Here is an 8,839-nt window from a genome sequence, read left to right on the forward strand (position 1 = left end):
GCCCTTCTGGATCATTCGCTGGTCACCAGGAAAGGTATCTCCAGAAACCTCAGTGGAGACAACTTCTTTCTCTCCGTTGATGAGAAAGGGAAGTCTAGACAACTTGATTCAACGCGGACAATTGCACTGAGGTGTCTGATGCTGGGGGAGACCAGTCTCCTCCCTTTCTTCACCAAAAATGGACTCACTCCTCATTTACCCTGGAGGGAATGAAAAGGGATTCTTCATAGATGACCTAGAGACCCCTTGAAGTAGACACTGTAGTACAGATTTGCAGAGATGAGTACGAATTTGGCCACCCAAACCCAGGACGTTTCACTGAAATTGGTCACCCTGCTTCCCAGGATCAGGTGAGAGAGCCTGCTGCTTCAGTGGGTGACTCTCTCTTGCAAAGAGCGAGGAGGGGCGTGGGTGCTCCTGGATGGAGAGGAGTTTTAGCACGCCGGGATCTCTGCAAGACATAGAAATACCTTTTTTTATGCTGCAGGCCTGATTATGATAGAAATGTTCAGAAAAAGCCAATAAAAAAGAAACAGAGAAGAAATGAGGAAAGATCTAAAGCAAAGAAAATGTTTTAATACGATTTTCAGCTTTTTTAATTCCTTGTCTTTATATCTTCCCAGATTAGGAGGAAATAATGTGTTTTGTTTTGATATACCAATCTTTGGGGGATTTAATGAATGGTTGTTTTTAATGACTATTTTGAAAGAAAAAATGTTTTCCAGAAGCGGGGTGGGATGTAGCTACAGGGACACAGATGTCTTAAGTTACAGGGACACGGGGGCCTGGTGCCTGTGCAGGTGTCCTAGGACCCTCTGCCTGGCCTCTATCAGCAGCTCCCGAGGGGCTCTGGTCTCCTGCAGGAGACCTCCTGTCCTGTGTGACAGTGGCCAGTCGCAGGGAAACACCTCAGCTACAGCGGGGCCTCTACAAGCGACCCTCGATGTCCATGGCCAGACAGCTGAGCTCTGCCTGGAAAGGGAAGGAACTGCTTGACACTTTTAAAAAACACATGAGCACCTTTTCATCAGCTGAGATGACTGAAAACTTGTAATAAAATGACAACGTTTAAAATGACCAGGACAAAATGGGGATGTCCAGGAAGCGTATCAGCTGCAGGAGGTGAAGGATGTACCTTCCTCTGTGCTATCATTGCCAAGACTCTGTTCGTGATACTGTGTCTTTAACCTTCCTCACCTTTGCAGATGCAGTAGATGATGACTGTAGGTCCTTTCCAGCTGAACTAGTCTGGTCTCATCTAGTCTAGAGTATTCTGCCTGCCCAAGCCTAAAGGCACCTTCCCAGCAGCCTGTCTGTGCCTGTACCCTGTCCTCCGCTCTCCAGTTTTCCCCTCCCCTTACTCCTTGTTCACTCAGATCCCTCTCAACTCCCCAGGTGCTGCTTTGAGCTTCAGGGAGTTAGAGGCCTGCCCTTGTCTTTCTGCAGTCTAATTACCTCTTCAGCCAACCCCTGCCTTGTGCTTACAGCTATTCTTTCCGACCTCTCTCTCTCAGACCTTTCTAGTGAGGCCATCCCCTGAGGATGGTGAACCTCACTGGAGGCAGCTTGGACTCAGCAGACAGTTGAGGAGGGTGGGGGTTATTGTTTGCTCAACTTTGCTAGGTTTTCCTTCTGTTGCTTTGAAACAAAGAGAAAGGCAGCTGGGCCTGTGCGCAACCAGGTCTCTAAGGAAAGCAGGCGGGAGTTGGTGCAAAGGAGCTGTAACCTCCAGCTGCAGACTTCACTGGAGAAGTCTGATGGAAGGAGAAGTAATGCAAGTCCCAGGTGGCCCATGAGAGAAAGGGCAGGGGTGGGGAGGTGAGCAGGGAGGTTGTCCATGCCTGACCTCAAGGAGGAGCTCTTCCTACCCATCTTGACTTTATTTGGAGACACACACACACACACACACCCCGCATCAATATTGATTGGAGAATGCTGCTATCACTTCTGCTGTGAATTTAAAAAAAGCCCCAAACTCTTAAAAATCAAAAATCCTCCTTTATTAAGTGCTCATTGAAAGCTTGGAAATCTTCCCCTTCACGTACTCTCTGGACACCTCTCCAATTAGCTGTGTAAGTCTTGAAGACTTGCAAAAAATAATGGGAAGAGGCACATCTTTTTCCATTTTAACGAGTCCCATGGTGTATTCGATGCTGAGACCATGAACTAAGACACTGAGAGGAGCCTGAAGAAACCACTGAAGAAGTCAGTGCCAGAAGCAAGCCCTACAGTTTCAGGGAGTGTTAATGGGTCCCACTGGGGGTCGTTACTAACAAAACCTCCCGAGGGGCTCGTTAGAGCAGAAAACTAGAGGCAGTGACGACAGGTAGGCAAAGGCAATCATAGAATCATAGAATCATAGAATCATTTAGGTTGGAAAAGCCCTTTAAGATCATTGAGTCCAACCGCAATGTAAAGGTGGCTCTGATGCTGAGTAACCCGTGGTATGTCACATCTACTGCGCTTTGCAGAGGAGCTGCTCCTGGGCAGAGCTGTCTCTCTGCAGCGCTGCCCGCTCGCCACGAACTCCCTCCGTCCCAGGAGCCCGGCCCAGCTCAGCAGCAGAGGCCCAGCCCAAGGCATTTTAATGACCCCTCTGGTGGGTTTGGAGTTGAGTCCATGAAACTCAGGCACTGAGAGGAGGCTGAAGAAACCTCTCAAGAAGTCAAAGTCAGATGCAAACTCCAAAGTTGCTTGGAGCCTTGATGGGTCCCACTGAGAGACATTACTGACAAAGCAACCCTGGGCACTGGTTCATGCAGAAAACTGCTCAGTAAACCTGGATGCGTTACATTAAGCCAGAGGGCCAAGCCCTGTCCGCCATTCCTTGGGAAGGGAGATGATGTCCCTCACACCTTGCTCACGGCTCTTCCGAGGGCCAGCGTGTTGTGGGGATGTGCGATGCCAAGTGCAGGACAGCTCCCAGGGCTCCTGGGTGGGGATGAGGAGGCCATGAGGCTCTTGTGCTCTAAGGAGAAGGTGTCTCCTTAGAGTCCTCAGGTGCAGAGAGAACAGCCATAGCCCAGGAGACAAAGACCTCGGCTATGGTGGGGGCTTTCAGCCTTGCCAGAGCCCTCAGCTCTCTCCACTTGGGAGGTTGAAAAGGAGATCCTTCAACGTCAAGGCTCTCTGCCTTGTTCCCTTCTCTCAGGATCCTAAACTCTACCTTCTCACTCCTGCCTTTTACATCCCTGACCAGTTCTTCCATTTTGAAAGTATGAAGTCCCGCAGGGCACCTCACCTCATTGCCTCCTCTGTCACCCTAGTCAGGAAGATGGTGTCAATGAGCTCCAAAACCCTCCTGGATGGCTTGCACCTCACTATGTTGTCTCTTCATCAGCGGCAGTTGGGATAGTTCAAGTCCCCCCTGAGGACCAGGGCCTGCAAACATGAGGTTTCTTCCAGTTGTTTGAAGAAGGCCTCATTTACTTCCTCTTCCATAGCAGGTGGTCCATAGCAGACATCCACCCACCACAGCATTGCCCATCTTCTTCTGCCCTCTCATGCTGACCCTTCAGCTCTCAGCTGACTCATTGTTTGTCCCCAGGCAGAGCTCCACGCATTCCTGCTGCTCTCACATAAAGGACAACTTCCCCTCCAAGTCCAGACCTATGGCTGAGACCAGACCCCCAAGACCCCACCGTTTCCCCGGGAGGTGGTTTGGGCCACCTTCTCACTCCAGTAGCCAACTTGCAGATCCTCGGGGCTCTCCAGTGTCCAGCCCAGACTTAGGGTCTCTAAATACGGGGCTCCCAGGCTGCTGCTTCCACTCACTGACTGCTCCGTTTTGATGTTCGCTAGTGGTTACACCCAATGACATACACACCAACATTATATGCACGCTCTCCAATCTCTCCAGTTTCTGGGGCCCTGAAGAACATGAACTTGTATGACTTGTGGTTGCCGCTCCGGTGGCTGGCAATTGGGCCTCCATCCGTACACAAAACCAGAGATTCTCCTCAGCCCAGAAAGCTGTGGGAAATTGGAGTTTAATAAGAAGACGCAACAGTCTGGGGCAATCAGTTGCTGGGCATGGCCAGACAAGTGTACTGACCAATCACCTGTTTACACATGATCAGCCTCTCTTATCCCTTTTCCCTCCGTTCTCTCATGCTTGTTCCTCCCCAAATCACCATGAGCTCTTCCTCTTGTTGCCTTTGGTTCTTTCCTAGACGTTCCACAGGAAGTCTTGCACAATCCCCAAATGCTCTTTCTTGCATCCCATCAGGAGTCTCAGACACCCAGAGGCAGAAACCCCCATCCTCAGTAGGCAAGGTCATCCTGCGAGGCTCCCCCTTGAACCCACACCCACATATCTTGGACCTGTCTGGGAAAGAAAGGGTTTTCCATTAGGGTGTTTAATTATTTCTCTGAGAAGAGGCTGATTCATGTTGTAGAAATGGCAATTCTTTATGTTTATGGAAGTGTGGGGGACTTGGTCAGATCCAAATGCCTACATCGGGCATGTGTGAAACAGAGCAGACTGTTTGCCTCCCCCCGGCCATGACCAAGTCCTGAGGATATTGACTCTAGGAGGCATTTACTAGCACTGACCACAGACGATAAGGACCATAACAGCCACCTATCTGGATGACCCAAGAAGTCCTCTTCATTCCTCTCTGCCCATGTTTATGTGTTTCCCCCTTCAAAGGCTGTGTCATACACACAAGCTCCAAGACTTCAAAGAAATTCAAGGGACAGAAATGCAAGCCGGGCCAACAATAACTCTCTATCAAAGCTTAAGCCACAAAGAACAAGCAGCAGTCGATTAAAGACATCCTAGAGCATTTGAGTGTACATCACCTTCAGCACGCCTAGGGAATTTTTCGAGGCACCCAGTCATTTGGAGGTTGTTTCCGATCCTCTCCAGTGTGTCCGGTCAACCCTAGGTATATATAAAGAGGGCTTATGAGAAAGACAAAGAGAGACTTTTGACCACGGTCTGTAGTGACAGGACAAGGGGTAATGGTTTTAAACTGAAAGAGGGTAGGTTTCGATCGAACATAGGGAAGAAATGCTGTACGGTGACGCTGGTGAGACACTGGAACAGGTTGCCCAGAGAAGTTGTAGATGGAAGCGTTCAAAGTCAGGCTGGATGGGGTGGTGAGCAACCTGATCTAGTGAAAGCTGTCCCTGTCCCTGTCAGGGAGGGCGTTGGACTAGATGACCTTTAGTGGTCCCTTCCAACCCAAACCATTCTATGATTCTATGATTTCTCAGTGTCTGCAGAGTCCCTTGACTGGCGTTTAAGGTATGCAACAGTGACCAGGCCAAAGAAGAGAGTCACCACCCCAAGGTGTTAGGAGCAAGTTGGAAAAGGCTTTGTGCCTGCTCCGAACTGAAGGCATTTTCAGAATTGCCCTGATAATTGTAGTGTAAGAAATAGCTATAAAGGAAAAGGGAAGGACTGCGAATACCAGGATGATGGTGTGCAGCGTCACTTGGTTCCAGGACATGTCTGCAGAGACCAGTTCCAACAGACGGGGTGTCACAGAAGATGTGATGAAGGTCATGGGATGCTCAGAAGGGCAAAGTGAATACCTGATAGGTCTGCCCTACTTAGACCGGTATGACAGCTGCCTGTGACCCCACTACCATGTGACGCAGAACCCCCCTTTCATGATGAGGCTATAGTGCAGGAGGTCACAGATGGCTACATAATGTTCGTAGACCAGGGAAGCCAGGAGAAGGCTTTTGGTGCCTCCCCGCAAAACCAGGAAATACAGCTGGGCAGTACATCCATGGAAGCAGATCCTGCTGGATTCCTTCAGGAAGCCCACCAGTGTTTTTGGCAGTGTGATTAATGTAGAACAGATCTTTGGGAAGGAGAAAGTCCTCAGGAAGAAGTACACGGTGCTGTGGAGGCTTGACTCCACCACAGTGGTAAGCACGATGAAGCCATTCCCTATGAGGACCATGCAGGAGATGATCAGGAAGCCTGTGAAGCGCAAGCTCTGCAGGTCGGTGTGGACAGAAAGTCCCAGAAGAAGAAATCCAGGTGCAGCAGTGTGATTCTCCAAGCCACCGCTTTTGGGCATTTTCTCTACATAAAGTCATCCACACAACAGCTGGTAGAGGTCACTGATGGCCCATCCATCATCGCATACCCCTCAAACATAGGGAAAGACTACAAACATCAGCATACACTATTGCAGCATCAGGAAAGCTAGCCCAAGATCTACGTGTATGTACGGAAGTCTAAGGTGGAGTGATGGGTAGACCTGCACGCAGCTAAACCTCCAAGCAGTCGCTCTCTCCCTCCCTCTCCTCAGCAAGATGGGGGAGAAAAGAAGATGGACAAGTTTGTGGCTTGAGGCAGAGGCAGTTGAATGAGAAAAGCAAAGGTCACCCACGGAAGCAAAGGAAGAAGAGATTTATTCCCTCCTTCCCATTGTCAGGCAGATGTCCAGCCAATTCCTGGGAAGCATGGCCTCAGTGTGCCTAGCGGTTGCTTCGGAAGAAAAGTGCCATTATTATGAATGCCCCTCACCCCTCCCTTTCTCTCGTCTGTTATTGCTGATCCTGACGTCATATGGTATGGAATATCCTTTTGATCAGTTTGGGTCAGCTCTCTTGGTTATGTCCCCTCCCGACCTCTTGCCTACCCCCAGCCTCCTGGCCTTTGTGGGTGGTGGGGTTGGAGAGACAGCCTTCGTGCTGTGCGAGTACTGCTCAGTAACAGCCAAAACAGGGGTGCGTTGTCAACACCCTTCGAGCAACCACTGCAGAGCACGGCACCCGATGGGCTGCTAGGAGGAAAGTTAACTCCTCCCCAGCCAGACCCAGGACAATCTCTACCTCGTATTCCACACCACCTGTGTCATGCTCCGGTCCCACATAATTTGATACGTTTACATATCTTCTGAAAATCCTTTTTTATGTATTTCTCATTCCTGACATCCCCTCTTACCAACACTTAAAACTTATGCCACATGCATAAACCATCTTTACATCCAACATACAGATTTATGCGTCCTCATTAACCACTAACATTGGGGTTGAGAGCAGACTTGCAACAGGAAAACCTGCTACCAAGCACCCAAGACCTTGTGTGTGCAAAGGCTTTGCCTCAGAGCACAGCCATGCTGCAGTGGATGGCAGGTGGCAATGTGAAGAAGAGGTGAGGTGCCCACAAGGAAGACAAACCCTGCTGTCCCCAAGGCCAGAGAGAAACAGAGCTGGGCTGTGCAGTCCAAGCAGGAGAGGGCTTTGCTCTCTGTGGTGTCTCTGCAGCCCTGAGCGCCTGCGGTGGAGGTGAAGCTGATCTCAGGAAGGAAGAGGTGATATTGAGAGTGTCCTTGGGAGTGGACATCCTGTGGTACTGGCACAATGAAAATCATTGGCCTGATCCGTGACTGTGACATCGAGGGGTGGTTAAACAATGGGGGAGAGAAGAACCAGTAGAGTTTGAGAGGGAAGGCCCATGAGTGGAGACCCTGGTGTGATGTGCTTCATATTCATGCGCTGCCCTGCATCTACTGGAAAGAGAAGGGCACAGCCTTAGGTCAGCGCAGTGGTGCGGTTCAGTCATTGGCCCAACGGCACCGAATCTGTCTGAGATGCCCTGCTTGATTGTCGTGGTTTAACCTGGCAGGCAGCCAAATACCACGCAGCCGCTCACTCACTCCCCCCACCCCCAGTGGGACGGGGAGAGAATCGGAAGGGTAAGAGTGAGAAAAACTCGTGGGTTGAGATAAAGACAGTTTAATAGAACAGGGAAAAAGAAGGCAAAATAATAATGGTAATGATAATGATAAAATATACAAAATGAGTGATGCACAATGCAATTGCTCACCACCCGCGCTGACCAATAACCAAGTAGCGATCGGTACTTCCTGGATCACGCCTACCATTCATATACTGAGCATGACGTCACATGGTATGGAATACCCCATTAGCCAGCTGGGCTGGCTGTCCTGATTATGTTCCCTCCCATCTTGTGTACCTAGCTCAGTCAGTAGGCACGGGAGCTGTCCTTGGACTAGGAGGGCACTTAGCAACAACTGAAAACATCAGTGTGTTATCAACATTCTCCTCATACTAAATCCAAAACACAGCACTAGGAAGAAATTTAACCCTGTCCCAGCCGAAACCAGGACAGTATCCACCCCTTATTCCATACCATTTAGGTCGTGCTTAGGTCTCACATCTTTTTTAATACATTTCAATTAACCACCACTATCTTTCTTTATATATACACACATATATATATATGCATGCACAGATATCATTCCCTCGGTCTATGGACTATCCTTCTAAAATGTCCACTGAGTTCATTTAGTCCATCACTTTGGGCTCCATGTGTCATAACAGTCTTTCAGGGCCGAAGAGATGGTGTGCAGTGTTGGGCCGTTGCATCCTGAAGCCAGTTCTCATTTCGGTACTGCTGCGCTCGTCCAGTTCTATCATCGTTGCACTTCGCTCGGTTTCATTGGAGTTAGTTCATTCTTCACTAATCTGGGTGATTTTCACTGCTATACCACTGCTATATCATAGAAATAATGACATACAATATCATGTAACAGTTGACATCAAAATTCAGTTCATTGGCTATTTTCACCCAAAATCAAATCCCCTTGAGGTACACACCGGACCTCCCCATCCTTTCGCATCACCCACCAAGTGCACCCAGGTCCTTGAGCAAAAGCAATCCCACGGATGGGTTTTCCCTTGCCAGAGGCAGGAGTAACCCAGACTGTCTTCCCCAGCATATTTCTCATATGCACGACAGGGACTTTATCTCCATCTACAGTACATAAGAGTCTTGATTGGGCAGGGCCAGCTCGATTGGCAGATCCCCTGGTATTGACTAACCAGGTGGCCTTTGCTAAATGTGTGT

This window comes from Calonectris borealis, unplaced genomic scaffold, assembly GCF_964195595.1.
Source record: "Calonectris borealis unplaced genomic scaffold, bCalBor7.hap1.2 HAP1_SCAFFOLD_49, whole genome shotgun sequence".
In the NCBI taxonomy this organism is placed as follows: Eukaryota; Metazoa; Chordata; class Aves; order Procellariiformes; family Procellariidae; genus Calonectris; species Calonectris borealis.